Source organism: Sus scrofa, chromosome 13 (genome assembly GCF_054392235.1).
Source record: "Sus scrofa isolate SSC_HxYL_T2T_F1_AM1 chromosome 13, Sscrofa_HxYL_maternal_Yorkshire_Landrace_v2.0, whole genome shotgun sequence".
Lineage (NCBI taxonomy): Eukaryota > Metazoa > Chordata > Mammalia > Artiodactyla > Suidae > Sus > Sus scrofa.
In genome coordinates this window covers 182,571,262-182,587,282 of record NC_139395.1, presented here as the reverse complement: position 1 = coordinate 182,587,282, position 16,021 = coordinate 182,571,262, and the positions used below count along the sequence as shown (strand labels likewise).

The 16,021-nt window shown below is 35.1% G+C and overlaps 1 long non-coding RNA gene across 11 annotated transcripts in view; it reads right to left on the bottom strand.

Moving 5' to 3' along the window:
- Nucleotides 1-16,021, bottom strand: part of LOC146397797 (uncharacterized) — a 360,152-nt gene that overhangs the window by 128,730 nt on the left and 215,401 nt on the right. For all 11 annotated transcript variants that reach the window (XR_014823601.1, XR_014823597.1, XR_014823596.1 and 8 more), the window contains one exon: nucleotides 9,169-9,235. This is a non-coding gene — a long non-coding RNA (uncharacterized LOC146397797). The remainder of the gene's footprint in view (nucleotides 1-9,168; nucleotides 9,236-16,021) is intronic.

The following is a 16,021-nucleotide window of genomic DNA, read 5'->3' as shown; positions in this document are numbered from 1 at the left end:
ATCTGTGACACACACCACAGCTCATGGCAACACCAGGTCCTTAACCAAATGAGCAAGGCCAGGGATCAAACCCACATCCTCATGGATACTAGTTTGGTTCTTTACCACTAAGTCACAATGGGAACTTCTGCCAATTTTTACTTTTTTATTAAATACACAATTTTAAGGGCACTTTTAGATTCATAGCATAATAGAGGTGAAGGTACAGAGATTTTCTGTATACTCCCTGCCCCCAAACATACACAGCCTCCCCAATTATAAACATCCCCCGTCAGAGTGGTGTATTTGCTACAATTCATGAACCTATGTTAGCACATCATAACTACCTGAAGTTCATACCTTACATTAGGGTTTTTTCTGTGTTACACATTTTATGGATTTGGCTAAATGTACAATGACATGTATCCATCATTATAGTATCATACAAAGTATTTTCACTGCCCTAAAGATCTGTGCTCAGACTATTGAAATCTCTACCTCACCCTCCTCAGCCTCTAAGAACTGCTGATCTTCTCACTGTCTCCACAGAATTGCCCTTTCCAGAACATCATATAGTTAGAATCATACAGTATATAGCCTTTTCAGACTGGTTTCTTTCACTTGGTACTTAAGTTTCCTCCATATCATTTCATGGCTTGATGACTCATTTGTTTTTAGCACTGGATAATATTCCATTGTGTGAACTGACTACAGTTTTTTTTATCAATTCATCTATTTAAGGACATCTTGGTTACTTACAAGTTTTGGCAATGATGAATAAAGCTTCTGTAAGCATGGAAGTCTAGGGTTTTTGTGGGCACACATTTTAAAATCCTTTGGGTAGGGAGTTCCCATAGTGGCTCAGTGGTAATGAACCCGACTAGTGTCCAAGAGGACACGGGTGCAATACTTGGCCTTGCTCAATGGGTTAAGGTTCTGGTGTTGCCGTGAGATGAGATGTTGGTCACAGAGGTGGCTCAGATCTAGCATTGCTGTGGCTGTGGCATAGGCCAGCAGCTACAGCTCCAAGTCAACACTAGCTTGGGAACTTCCAATATGCCGCCAGTGCAGCCCTTGAAAAAACAAACAAACAAAAAATCCTTCAGATAAATACCAAATTCCAGGGTTTCATATTTCTTTCTTTTCTTAAACATTTATCTAAGTAGATTTCAGAAATCTAAATTACGGAATAAAAATTTCTTGTCAGTTTTTCATTTTTTTGACCTCAATGATACTGGGTGTTGAGACTTTATTTTTGACAGTATATCAGAAGCAATAAAGCCACATCCTCAACCCTACTTCTTGCAGTGTTCATGACTGGGTGCAGCAACTAATTAAGTAAGCCCAAATAGTGTCAATGGGAGGGAAAACAGAGGTGGCATAGTGTTCTGTTATGCTCATTCATTTAGTACTTCTTTAGCACAGATAGATGCTTTTGGCCACGATGGTCTAATTAGCTTAAGAATTGTTTCTATTATTTTAAAGGCTTTGCTTGAAGGATAAAAGTAAAGACAAAGCAGACAAAAGTATATTTTTAAATTGTCTATAATGGATTAACAGTTATCAGAGTAAATAACAATGTCTCTTATTTTCTGAAATGGCTTTATTAAAATAACATCTTCAAAATAACTAGAAATTGAGATAAATGTGTAAGGTGAGAAAAGTTTTATATGTATCCAGTTGACTTCCATTTAAAGTAGAATGAGAGAATGTTTTGCCTATGTTCTCTTCCAGGAGTTTGATGGTGTCTTGTCTTATATTTAAGTCTTTAAGCCATTCTGAGGTTATTTTAGTGCATGGTGTGGTGGTGTGTTCTAGTTTCATTGATTTGCATGCAGCTGTCCAGGTTTCCCAGCAATTCTTGCTGAAAAGACTGTCTTTTTTCCCATTTTATGTTCTTGCCTCCCTTGTCAAAGATTAATTGACCATAGGTGTCTGGGTTTATTTCTGGGTTCTCTATTCTGTTCCATTGGTCTGTCTGTTTTGGTACCAGTACCACACTGTCTTGATGACTGTGGCTTTGTAACATTGCTCGAAGTCTGGGAGAGTTATGCCTCCTGCTTGGTTTTTGTTCTTCAGAATTGCTTTGGCAATTCTGGGTCTTTTGTGATTCCATATAAATTTTCGGATGGTTTGTTCTAGTTCTGTGAAAAACATCATGGGTAATTGGAGAGAGATTGCATTGAATCTGTAGATTGCTCTGGGTAGTATGGCCATTTTTACAATATTAATTTTTCCAACCCAGGAACATGGAATATCTCTCCACTTCATTACATCTTCTTTAATTTCCTTGATTAATGTTTTATAGTTCTCAGCATATAAGTCTTTTACCTCCTTGGTCAGATGTATTCCTAGCTATTTGATTTTTGGGGTGCGATTTTAAAAGGTATTGTGTTTTTGTATTCCTTTTCTAATATTTCATTGTTAGTATACAGAAATGTGACTGATTTCTGAATGTCAATCTTATATTCTGCTACTTTGCTGAATTTGTTGATCAGTTCAAGTAGTTTTTGGGTTGAGTCCTTGGGGTTTTCTATATATAGTGTCACGTCATCTGTATACAGTGACTATTGCCTTTGGAATGGATTAGCAAAGAGATCTTGCTGTGTAGCACTGGGAACTATGTCTGATCACTTATGATGGAGCATAATAATGTGAGAAAAAGAATGTACATATATATGCGTGACTGGGTCACCTTGCTGTATAGTAGAAAATTGACAGAACACTGTAAACCAGCTAGGATGGAAAAAATAAAAATCATTATATAAAAAAATAAAGTTGAATCAAATAAGTTTATAACAAATACCCTTACAAACTCAATAAAGAGTTTGTATAGTAAACTATTACACTGCAGCTTTGTAAAAGTGAGAATTCTTTACTTAATACACATTACACTTATTTCTTAGGGATTTTGTCCTACAAAAGTTTTTTAGGAGTACCCAAACTATCATATTAATGGAAAGTAAAGGGAAATGTTTCTTTTTCTCACCATCTCTCACAAATGGAATTCCTAAGTAATAAGCTGCAGAAACATACCATTCAGCTTAAAAATTTTTAGGTCAAATGACCCAGCATGTGTGGTGATACATGTGCAGTGAAAACTGTACAGAACAGGATACAGTAACTCTGTATAGCTCTACCCAGATGCAAGCAGTTGAGACTCTATTTTCAGTACAAATCCCATGTTCGACTTTAAAAGAGTAGTTACAAGTAGCTGTAGAATGTATGTTCTGTGCTATCATTAATTCATGTGGTCAAAATGCTGCCGAGCTGGCAGATAAGAGCAGCCCAAAGCCTAACTCTCATAACTCTGGTAATGATCACTGGGGTACACAAATATCTTCAAGTCACATAATTGTGGTGATCTCAGTGTGCTCCGTTCTGGTGGACTGTTGCCCATACCACTAAATCAGCATTCGCAGCACCATGCACATATGGCACAGTTGGAGTTCAGTGGGAGCCTAGGACTTTGTTCACTTGGGGGCCAAGTCACTCTTAACCTCCATAAAAGGCATCCTTTAAAGAATAGGGTAAAGGTCACTTCAGCTCATGCCAAGTGTAAAAATGAGAACTACAGACAGGAAACACTGTTCAGATGTTGTAGGGCTGTAGGCCTGTTTTATGTCTGCTCTGAGCCCTCTGCAGCTATAGGAGACCAAAGACATACTCGCCATCCCTATTTATTCTAGGTTAGCAGCCAAATGGGTCCAGACATTAAAAGCAGGGGAAATCAGGGACTAATCAGGAATTGCCTGTCTCAGAGGTATGACATGAAATATTGCAGTAAGAAATTGTGTGATTGGAACTGTGACTGTGATGTGTTGCTGCGGGTTTGTAGATTGAGTGTTCAACATTATGCATGTGTGACACTGAAGCAGGCTGGAGCAAGACTGCATAACAACGTACCCCCACGTCTCTCATAAAATTGAGATGTGCATCTCCTGAGAATACCAAGGAGCAAAAATAGTAAATAAAATAAATGTTCAGTGTGTCTGAATTAATGAGCATATATTAAGATCATATATAACTTGAGGAAATAAGAAAACAGCACAATTGAGATTTCCCTGAGTAATAGAGAGCAACAGAGGAAGTTAATTTTATTATCTAATTGGTAAAAAAGTCTCCAATTTGTCTGTCAAAGTTTGTAAAAGAAAAATACACCATAGGTTCCAGGGTAGGAGCGGGTGGGTATATGTGGTCAATGTGGAAAAGCACTCAGTGGGGAAATAGATTTCACACACAAAAAAGAATGATGACAGACAAAAGTTGAAATAAATACCAAATTTACATGCCATAACTTTTCAGATACTTTGTCCTCATTAAACTCAAAATTACAACCAATTTTGTGAGTAAACTGGTATCATAGTTCCTGTGGTTGGTAGAACTGATCTTGTTCCAAACTATCCATGTCAGTGGCATCCATCTTTCCTATCCATCTGATATGCTATTTTTAGTATCTGACTTCTTTTTTTCTTCCTCCTTTCTTCCCTCCTTTCCTTCCTTACTTCCCTGTTTCTGCTTGTCTTTATTCCTCTCACTAGCTCTCTTTCTCTCTCCTTGCTCTCTCTTCCTCAAAACTGGAAAACGAATTTAAGACAGTGTTGTTGTTTTTTTTTTTTTTTTTTGGTCTTTGTCTTTTGTCTTTTGAGGGCTGCACCCATAGCATATGGAGGTTCCCAGCATAGGAGTCTAATCAGAGTTGCTGCTGCTAGCCTACACCAGAGCCACAGCAACGCCAGATCCGAGTGGCATCTGTGACCTACACCACAGCTCACGGCAAAGCTGAATCCTTAACCCACTGAGCAAGGCCAGGGATCGAACCCACAACCTCGTGGTTCCTAGTCGGATTCATTTCCGCTGCGCCACGACGGGAACTCCTAAGAGAGTTTTTTTTAATGAAAAAGACAATTTTTCTACCATTCAAAGAAGCTTAGACGGGGTGACAGGAAGGCTAGGTTGCTAAAACTGTAAATGCTATAAAATAAAAAACAACTGTAGTGATTATTCTGCAGACTGACATGAATGAGGAAAATTCACTTTGCCTACTCCATCAATTGATGCCAAAGCAGAAAAGTAGGTGTGTGATCCACATGCCACTTTAGCAAGCAATGGCCCTCAAAATGCTGCAGCCACACCTTAAAGTTGGGATGGACAAATACATATTTATTAAGAATTATTTTCCAGTTCACCAACTGATGAAATATGTACATATTTTGTGAGGAAAGGTAGCTGTAAGTCCTTATACCAAGAGATCTTTAAGTCAGGTGAAAAATAAAGGATATTCAATCTAAAATTAGATTACATTAATCAGTCATCTTTTTGAAAGATGTGATATGGTAATGTAGTATCCTCCTTCTCATGCCCATCTCTCCAAAAATTTCCCACCATCAATATGTACATTCTGTTATGTCTGGAGATTTACTTAATTTCTTTACTTGGTTTAATGTCATTTGCTTATCATACAAATTCTTGATTCTTGAATCCATCGTGATATGCATTTCATATTCTTATCATATTATATATATACATATATATATATGTATATATATTCTCTTGCCATTGATCTTTATAGTTTTGTTTAAAGAGGAGACAGTGGAGTTCCTGTCGTAGTGCAGCAGAAATGAATCTGACTAGGAGCCATGAGGCTGTGGGTTCGATCCCTGGCCTCGATCAGTGGGTTAAGGATCCGGCATTGCTGTGAGTTGTGGCGTAGGTCACAGACATGGCTCGGATCTGGCATTGCTGTGGCTGTGGCTGTGGCTGTGACTGGCAACTGTAGCTCCGATTAGACCCCTAGCCTGGGAACCTCCATATGCCATGGGTGTGACCCTAAAAAGCAAAAATAAATAAATAAATAAATAAATAGGAGAAAGCAGAAATATTATACATTATACCGTATACCTATCAAGTACATAAATTTAAATGCGTGTAGCTGTATGCAAATGCATATAACTAAGTGCTCTGCTTTTATTTTAATCTTTTGAAATAGTAAGGCTTTTGCACTGAAAAGAATCTAAAAATTATTTCCTCCAACCACTTTTTTTTTTTTTCTCTTTTGCTTTTTAGGGCCACACCTGTGGCATATGGAAGTTCCCAGGCTAGGGACCAAATCAGAGCTACAGCTGCTGGCCTATACCACAGCCACAGCAACATGGGATCTGAGCTGCGTCTGCGACCTACACCATAGCTCATGGCAGCACTGGATCCTTAACCCACTGAGTGAGGCCAGGGATTGTACCCAGATGCCCATGGATCCTAGTCGGGTTCATTAACTGCTGAGCCACAAAGGGAACTCCCTAACCACTTTATTTATTTAAAAAAGGAAATTGAGGTAAGGATAAATTAGATGATACAAGATCATGTGGCTTGCTAGTGGCAGAGAAAGACGTAAGAAGTCAAGTCCACTATCTCCTTGATCAGGGCTCTTTTCACTCTGCCATATTACTTGAGTTTTCATTTAAAATGTCATTTACTAAGGCCCTGCCTTTATTATTATTTTTTTTTTAGTATTTCTTTTAGCCTATGACTGAGTCATAAAACACTCCGTCAACTCTCTTAGTCCACTTAGGCTGTCATTAGAAAAAAATCATAGATTAGATGACTAAAATAATAGCAATGCATATGTTACAGTTCTGGAGGCTGGGAAATCTAAGATCAGTGTGCTAGCCAATTCAGTTCTCCAGTGACGGTTCCTTTCCTGGTTTGCAGACAGCACCTTCTCACTGAATCTTCATATGGCGAAGAGAGGATGCTCTGTTGTCTCTTCTTCCTTTAAGGGCACTATTCCCATCATGGGGCTCTACTCTGATTAGCTTATCTGAAACTAATTACCTCTCAAAATCTCCATGTCTTAAAATCAACACACCTGGAGTTAGGGCTTCTATATATGAATTTTGGGGAAACACAAACATTTGATCTACAATACCAACTAAAAAAATCTGAAAAATTATTATGAATAAATCAAGATAGGTTCCTCTTAGTTCATTTATGATGTGTTTCTACAAATTTCTTTGGTTCCTTTAAAGTCTATCAAAATATGTTTTAAGTTCATTTGAAAAATGTTGAATTCATATAAGTAATAATTTTGCCTCTTATTAGTTACAGTTTGAAAGTCTTGAAATAAATGGCTTGAGGAATACAGGTACCTTTTACAATGTCCTGGAAACAGAGTGATGTAAGGTAAGACAACATTTGTGTTATGTAATAAACAGATGTATCTGTCGCCACCTAGTAAAGGCAATTAAATGTCATCTAAGAGTCACAGTGATGAGCTTAAAGATGACAGAAATACAGCCTTGCAGAGTTGATTTTATAATGCTTCCAGGATCAACAATACAAGCTATTTAGCATTTTCATCAGTGTTCTAAGTGATGTCTTAGAAGTAAGCTTATTAAGTTTGCTGTTGAGAGAAGCGAGAGAGGATGTTTCATAGAGGAGATACTTGTTTTCCTTCTGGAAAATGAGTTCGGAATTCAAAATGAGCTTGAGGTGAGCAGAAACATTCTTAAATATAGGAGAATATGCATAAAAAAACTAAGGGAGCAGACCATGTCAAAAACTTACATGAGAAACACAACAAAATATATCAAAGTGATAGTTATATTAAAAAAAACAGACTCTAATATAAACGGGAATTGTACAGACGTAAGTACAGGAGAATTATATGCTGTCATAATCCCTGCTATAGAAAATATAAAAACATTCCAACCAGAAGAAAATAAGGATCAAAATACATCAGAGAGGCATCCATCTTTCTGTGTCTTTCTTATTGCTTATTATCGTTATGCTAAGCCCTTAGTTTACTAAATTAAAAGAATGTAAATATTACCCTGAAACTATTGTTTTCCACCAAAAGGAAGACTCATGAAAAAGAAACCAGAAATACTGCAAAGAAAAATCTAAGTGCAATGCACTGGTTTTCTTTTATGTATTTGGTTTCTAATTTCTATTATACACACTCTGATTATCATTAGGTAAGAAATATATACATTTATTGTCATGGTTAGGTTAGAAAGGTGACAGGAATTACATCAGTATTTTTGAAAAGTAGCTATACAGAAGGAAAGAATAGAAGAGCAAAATATCATTAACGGGAGGAATCACTTACCTCTAAATACTCTGAGGTTATCAGAGTAATTCACTGCTAACATGACTGACTTTTTTTTCATGACAAATTAGCTAATGGTTATATAGCTGCTTTGCTCTTTAGAATCCTCATTTTTGGTAGATTCCCTTTCTTCCGGAACCTTCTGTGATTAACTAGAAGTAACAATGCTCTCTATTCTTGGTGCCTTGGATCCCACTCAGTAACTTTTTATAACTCCCTACCAGCAGTTATATATATATATATATTTTTTGTTTTTTTGTGGGTTTTTTTTGTCTTTTTTTGCTATTTCTTGGGCCGCTCCCGCGGCATATGGAGGTTCCCAGACTAGGGGTCTAATCGGAGCTGTAGCCACGAGCCTACGCCAGAGCCACAGCAACGCGGGATCCCAGCCGCGTCTGCAACCTACACCACAGCTCATGGCAACGCCAGATCGTTAACCCACTGAGCAAGGGCAGGGACCGAACCTGCAACCTCATGGTTCCTAGTCGGATTCGTTAACCACTGCGCCACGACGGGAACTCCCCAGCAGTTATATTTCTTATGCATAAAAATTCTATAATAAAAAATCATGTTAGTGCATTTAACACATATTTACTGACCACTTATTCTGTACCATATTCCTTATATGTGAAACAGCAGGTTATCGGGAGAGATGATCAGATTTGGTGTCAGAATAACCAGGTCTAAATCCTATCTCTGCTCCTGTTGCAACACTGGATATTTTCAGTTACATCATCTAAGATTTAATATTCTCATATGTAAAATGGGGGTAAAATTGCTCATCTTTCCTGAGCATTTGAAGAGGTTAAATATATATATATATATATATATATATATGAAATAAATTAAAGTACTTTATGAAGTGCTTGGCACATGCTTCATGCTCAATAAGATTAAATTTCAGCCAATTTGGGGTTAAGTTCTAGAGCTATTGAGATGTGTAAGATATTCTCCCTGTCTCCAATAATTTTTCAATGTAGTACAGAACCTCTAATTTCAACAAAACAAATAGTGTATCAATACTTATGCACTGTGGTAGCACAGAAGAGGAAGCAATACAATATGCAGAAGGGAATGAATACCTTTGAAGTCACATTTTCTTCATATACCATTAGTCCATATGGGATTGATCCAAGACCCTTTTCCACCCTACAAACAAGCAAATAAATAGACAAACCAAATTAATAGATAACACTTTAGATGTTTCCCCCTAAATTCAACAGACTACAAGTGCTCATTTAGAAAACTCGATGTTCTAAGAATCATGTTAGTTTAGATAATCCACTCTAGCTACCCAAATTGAGACTTAATAAATTGTACAAAAAGAAAAATATAATCAAAAGATTAATAGAATTACACTGTTTAACTCTACGGTAAACAGTCTATTTAAAATAGTCCAAACAATATAAATATTATTAATTTTTAGTTATAATAATTAAATAGGATAGGGACTGAAAACTGAGCACTAGGTATGTTGAAAAGGTTTGAGGGAAGGATAAAGGGTGTCTTGAGTTAGCAATTCTTCTATTAAGGGAAGACTCTGGTAAGTCATGTCTAAAATTGATATATCTAGAATGCTAATAAATAAATATTTTTAAAATATATAAGTAAAGGCAATACAAATAAACTGATTCTTTGGGGGGCAAAGATTGGTAATAACATTGACTGTTGAAACAGAGTACAAGATATGTATAAAATAAATGTCATATTTATAATTATTTAAAATTGTTATACACTTTTCTACACCCATAGATATCACTACTAAGTGAAAAAAAGGATTTTATAGAAATATGAGGAAAAAGTAGTTTTTAGCATTAAAAGGAATGAAATTTTATGTTTTGAGTGTAATAATTCAAATTAGCATTTTGAATAAATTAAGTTTAGGGGATATTTAATTGTATAATTTTTAAAATTATTTCAGTTAGAAAAAAACCTTTAACATCTTGTTTTCAAAGGCCTAAGGATAAGTCAGTCAACTTTATTTTCTTACTTAGCCTGCTACAATAAATATTACTTAACATTTTATATGTGCGACTGTGAAGGTTATTAATACTGTCTATCATTTACTTTTTTTTTTTCTTTTCTTTTTGGGCTGCACCAGTGGCATATGAAAGTTCCCGGGCTAGGTGTCAAATTGGAGCTGCAGCTGCCAGCCTACACTACAGCCACAGCAATGCCAGATCTGAACCCCATCTGCAACCTACACCTCAGCTTGTGACAACACTGGATCCTTAACCTACTGCGAGGCCAGGGATCAAATCTGCATCTTCATGGAGACTAGTCAGGTTCTTAACTCACTAAGCCAAAATGGGAACTCCTCTACCATTCATTTCTCATTTACTTCCTAGGTACAGGCTAGACTTGTGCTTCCTCGTCATTTTGAAAGTCATTGGTAGCTAGTTAACTTGCAATGGTCACTAATATGTGAGCAGAAATTATGTGTCACCTTCTACAAAAGTTTGAGAACCAATTAATGATTTGTCATGTCCCTTGGATTGATGCCATGTTTGTGAAATAAACCTTGAGATGAAGTATCCATAAGTTTGGATCCCTGAGTGATGACATGAAATATATACTTCCAGACAATTCACAAAAGTCATATAATGTCAGCAAGAAATAACCTATGATTGTTTTTAAGCCACTGAGGTATGGGGGCTATCTGCTATTGCAGGAGAGAACAAACCATCACAACTAATGAAAACAATCTCAAAGTTTTCATTGTTATACTATTTCTCATGTAAAAAAAAAATTGATGTAATAGCTATACGTGGTTACTTGTAAACACCATAATCTAATCTGGAAAAATGTTAATAACAACAGATAATTCAGTCACTATTATATCTTTTGATTCTTATGTAACAGAAAAAAATCAAAGAAATTATTTTTGAGATTATAATTAACTGAATTTTGAATAAAATATATTTTGCTATAAACTTAAATGAATTAAGATCATTACTTGAGGTAAATCTTTTTTGTGTGTGATACTTTAGAGACACAGCTATATTTTATGGGCATAAAATATATCTATTTTATACACAATAAGATCATACATAAAAATATATTTTGATAATACTGATAAAACGTACACTGCTGCAAGCCATACGGGGCCAAAACACTGTAAAACAGCTATAATGGAAAAAAATAAAACTCATATTAAAAAAACATGTACGCTGAACTCAGAAATTCATCAGACCTTTAAAAATTATATCTGGGGAAATAATTTTATCCAACTCCCTCATTTTAGAAATAAAGATAAAGAAAAATAATGTGATTCTTCTAAAATCACTTAGAAAGTGTGTGGCAAAATTGAGGTTAGAAACCAGATACTTTGACTTTTGGTTAAATTTCTTTCCATTACTATTTCTGACATATGTTAACCATTTTGCAGTCAAAGATTGTATGGGTCGATGTAATATAAATTCACAAATTATTTTTCTAATTTGTGGAGTTTGATTATGTCACCTCTGGTATATCAGTCATTTTTTGTTACTACTTTTATAATACAAGAGACGTGGATGCTTTAAAAGTTTCTGTCAAATAAAAGTATTAACTCTGATACATCAAAAAAGAGATCAACAGAACTGTTTCCAGTTTTACATAACATCTACTAGACTTCCTTGTACAGGGGAAAATGTCTTACAAAGAAAAAAATCTTCCTGGAAATCAAATATCTCTTGCACAACAAGTTTGATGAGCTAAGTGTACATTAATCAGAAACATCTGAATTAAATTTCCCTTAAAATATACATAAAATGAAAAGGAACCGTGGTTTGCAGATTATGTTTCAGGTTCCACTCAACTCAAACATTTTTCCAGCCTCAAATAATTCCAGCTTTTTACTTTCCTACTTGGGAGTTCATAAAAATGCTTAGTTTACCACAGAATACAACTGGATTCATAAGAAATAGAGTTTAAAAACAGTATAGATAATGATATAACCTGACCTAAGGTTTTCTCTTCATATAGGAGTATTAGAGATGGTATTTCTAAAAGAGGATTATTATGTGTAATAGAGAAAATCATAACTGAGAAACAAGAAAACAACCATGTTGAGGGTAACTATAAGCAGTTTTCATAATTTCATTTGCTAATTTTCACTATATTTAACTCATAATTGAATGTTATGCACTATGTTTCAGATACAAAATAGATACAATTACTATAACTTTTCATGATGTAGCTCTATTACCTAAGATGTGTTCCCTTCTCTCTCTCACATTATGATATATAATAAAGCCTACTTCCAATTTTTTGTGTAAAAATCATTTGAAATTGATGTTATTATCATTTGAATTAGTAATAATTCCCTAGCAGTGGAAATCTGATTTTTTTGTCTACAAAATAGCATGAGGTTTTAAAGAAATAATGAAAACAAACTTACGGTCTTCTTAAAAATACATTTCAACTGAAAAGAGTACCAATCACCCATGGTGTCTTTCAGTTTGTGAGAAATGTTTCTTTGCATATTTCTCTTATTCTGTCATTACCATAATACACCACCAGATACATTCCATATGCAATTTACAGTAATCTGAAATTAAGCTTTTGCTGAAACAGACTATCAGTATAAAAGAATTTAACATACTCTGATAAGCATATGCCCTTGTTCATTTCTAATAACTATAGTGTGGTTGAATTATATTGCCAGGGGATTTGGGTATGCAAATGTGCCTGCTCACAGCTTTGCTCAATTTTATAAGAGCAGAAGTTTGCCTTTGTATAACTAAACTTAATAGTCCCTGGGCTTCATGATCTCATTTTCATATTTTCTAGGGATACGATTTTGAAAAAATTTATACATCTTTTATGTATATATATGAAATTTTATATATATCATATATACACATACTCCACCTATGCTTGCCATGATATCATCTTCTATGTATGTATGTGTGTGTGCATATATATATATATATATATATATATATATTCCTAAACCAAAATACTCAAATGAAAAAGAAAAAAGAATAAATGCTCAATTATTGCTATGAAAAGAGAAAAGTCAACCGCTTTCATGAATGAATGAATGAATGAGGGCTTCTTAATGAAGCATTAGAAATTAAACTAGAAGTGAAATTTCACTGACTTTCCTGAGTCTCTTAAGCAAAATATGAAAATCAGGTGGGGTCAGAGAGCTTTCCTAACTTGACTGTTGAAGGTGCTAGGGATACAATGCTGGAGTTTAAGTACAACAGAAATGTCATGTTGGGTTTTGTGTGAGACCTGAGGATACATATACATGTTTGCAGGCTTGTTCTACAAAATCAAAATTTATTTGATCCTCGTGTCTTTCTTCATTCAACTGAACTACGTATGTCAGTTTTCACAATTTTCCTACATGAAAATATTGCTTTGCTCACAGAATACTATGTTGTAGCTATGTCTGAGTAACTTTTGTTAAAGGATATATTTTAGAAAGAGGAACAAAAGACCCCATTAGCTTAAAATAGAGACCTGATCTCCCTTTATCTTCTTTAAAACTCAAAATACATTCATAAGAAATGAGTCAGTCAAATTTGTGAAAAAAGTTTTGTCAGCCTCACTCTGCTTCTCTTTTCTATGCTATTTAGTTCCAGATAAATAAGTTCCTACGGGGAGCTAAAAAGGAATGTTCCCTGCATTGGCCTCGGTTAAACAACAACAACAACAAAAAAGGAAACTCTTTATTCCAGAAGACTTAGTGATTCCCAATTCTTCCAAAAAAAAAAAAAAAAAAAAATCTCAGAAATTACACTTCACCCATTTTGAGTAAAGGTTTTATCCTTGTTAAAACAGAAATCAACAGAACGCTAGATGTGGGAATGATAACACATTATTTTCCTGCCCAAACAGATCTGAAAGCAGTCAGACGAAAACTGAATGAATATAGCTTGTCCTGCTAAATAAAATATTCTAAACTTGCCAATATTTAGCACCTTTTGACAATAAAGAAAATGAAATATTCCCATAAAAAGAATTTCAAAAAGTTGTGAAAAAAATATTACATTTTAATTTAATCATCTTTCGATTACAGAAAGAGTTTTGCTTGTGAGTATAGCAGGGTGCTAAGTTAGAATGGAATTGTAGGGACCCCAGAAAGAATCCTGATGGCCTCCAAGCATAATCTTCCCTTCTCCTTAATATGCAATCAATAGAACTTGGTTTGTACACTTTAAGTTTTGATTTTTGACAGAACACAAATTCCCCTGGATAGGTTATTTTAAAACCTTATTAATCATATACTTCTTAATTTGGTCTCATCTGGTTCTAAATGCTAACTTTCTCATTCTCTTGACACTTTTGCAACAATCATTCTCATTCCTTCCTTTCACTGCCAAAGCCATCATACTTTCTCACCACCCACAGTTGATTCTGTTATAATGCTTGTTTTAAAAATGGCAATGTTTTCCAATAAGATTGATATTTTAAGGAACAGTTTGAGCAAAACACAGATTTTGTGTTTGCTTATGCATATGTGACCTTGTCCAGGAGAAACACTAGGTGAGTGCAAAAAACTTCACCAAGCTGAACACAGCAACAGAGCCATATACAACACAATGCGCTCACCTCAAACATCTATGAACACCTCCATCTACCACGTAGATTATGAGCATATCTGGCCTCCTATACTGTTAAAACTTAATGTACTATTTCAGATAATTTTTTTGCCATCACTTCACTATTATACTCAGGCTACCTACCACCCACATCCCACTACACCCACTTCCACAAGCAACTTCAGGTCTTTTTCAAGGCTTACTGCCATATTTATTGTAGTATGTGCTATATATTTATATATTATAGTTTACATAGTTCTGGCTTATTTAATAGGTTTAAAACTGCACCACAGTTTTTACTAGTTTCCTGCAGTTTCTGACTTCCTCTGTTTTGTTTTACTGTCTCATTGACGGAGTTTGAGTGTCATGATCCTATCTTCATTTACTCTGTAAGTGCTACAGAATGTATTGCTGTTTTGTCTGGTGTAGTGATTTTTCAGGAATGCATGAAGTGGATTATGATAGAATGGATTGTACTTTGTCTTTAGTTCTTCGTGATCTGATATAGGTGTCCACTATTTCATTGAAATTTCTACCTCTAAAGTTACCAATGGACACTCTGATTCTGAAGGTCTTGTCTACATTCTCAGTCTCCATAACCTTTCAAAATTATTTGATGCTGCTGAGCACATCCTTGAAGTTTTTTTTTTTTTAAACCAATACATTAGTTAACATCTTTATTTAAAGATGGCCTTTATTTAAATTAACATTGGGTGGAAAGATAAATAAGTATACTCTTTGCCTGATAGAAAGGGATAAATTAAGGGTTTGACCAGATCTACTGCTGGCAGAATCTATGGTATAGATGTATATGGATGTGAAATGCATCACATCTACTTTGAATATCAGGACGATATCACAAAGATGCAGTATTTGATATAATATCACCTTATTACGTAGAAATTTTATGCATTTGCTTTTTTTTTTCTATAGGAGACAAGTTACTAGAGAACAGAATTCTCTCATCATCATCCTTTTAGTATGCTTTTGGGATATAATAGATTTGAAGCACTTGACATAGCACTTACCTCTTCATAACTTATCATGCCCCTTGCTGAGCACAGTGACTACCACAAAAGTCAATGTTTACCTAATGGTGAAAGAACATATGGCTTGCAGCATAGTTGGTATTGAAGGACAAAGAGGGGATAAAGCATTTCAGAGGAAGAAATGAAACAACAAGGGTTTTGAGGTAGTAAGTCTCCTGGTATGTTCCTACAATATCTAGAGCAATGGAAGATAGGAGGTGGTCATATTTTGAAGTTTCCTTAGTAGCAAGTTGAAGAATCTATACTAAGCAAAGCTTTCTTTGCTTTTGTCAACTTTTTAACTCTTTGCTAACCTGTCCAGCCCTAGTTATAGCCTTTTAATGGCTGTTGGTAATTTTTCTACATTCATA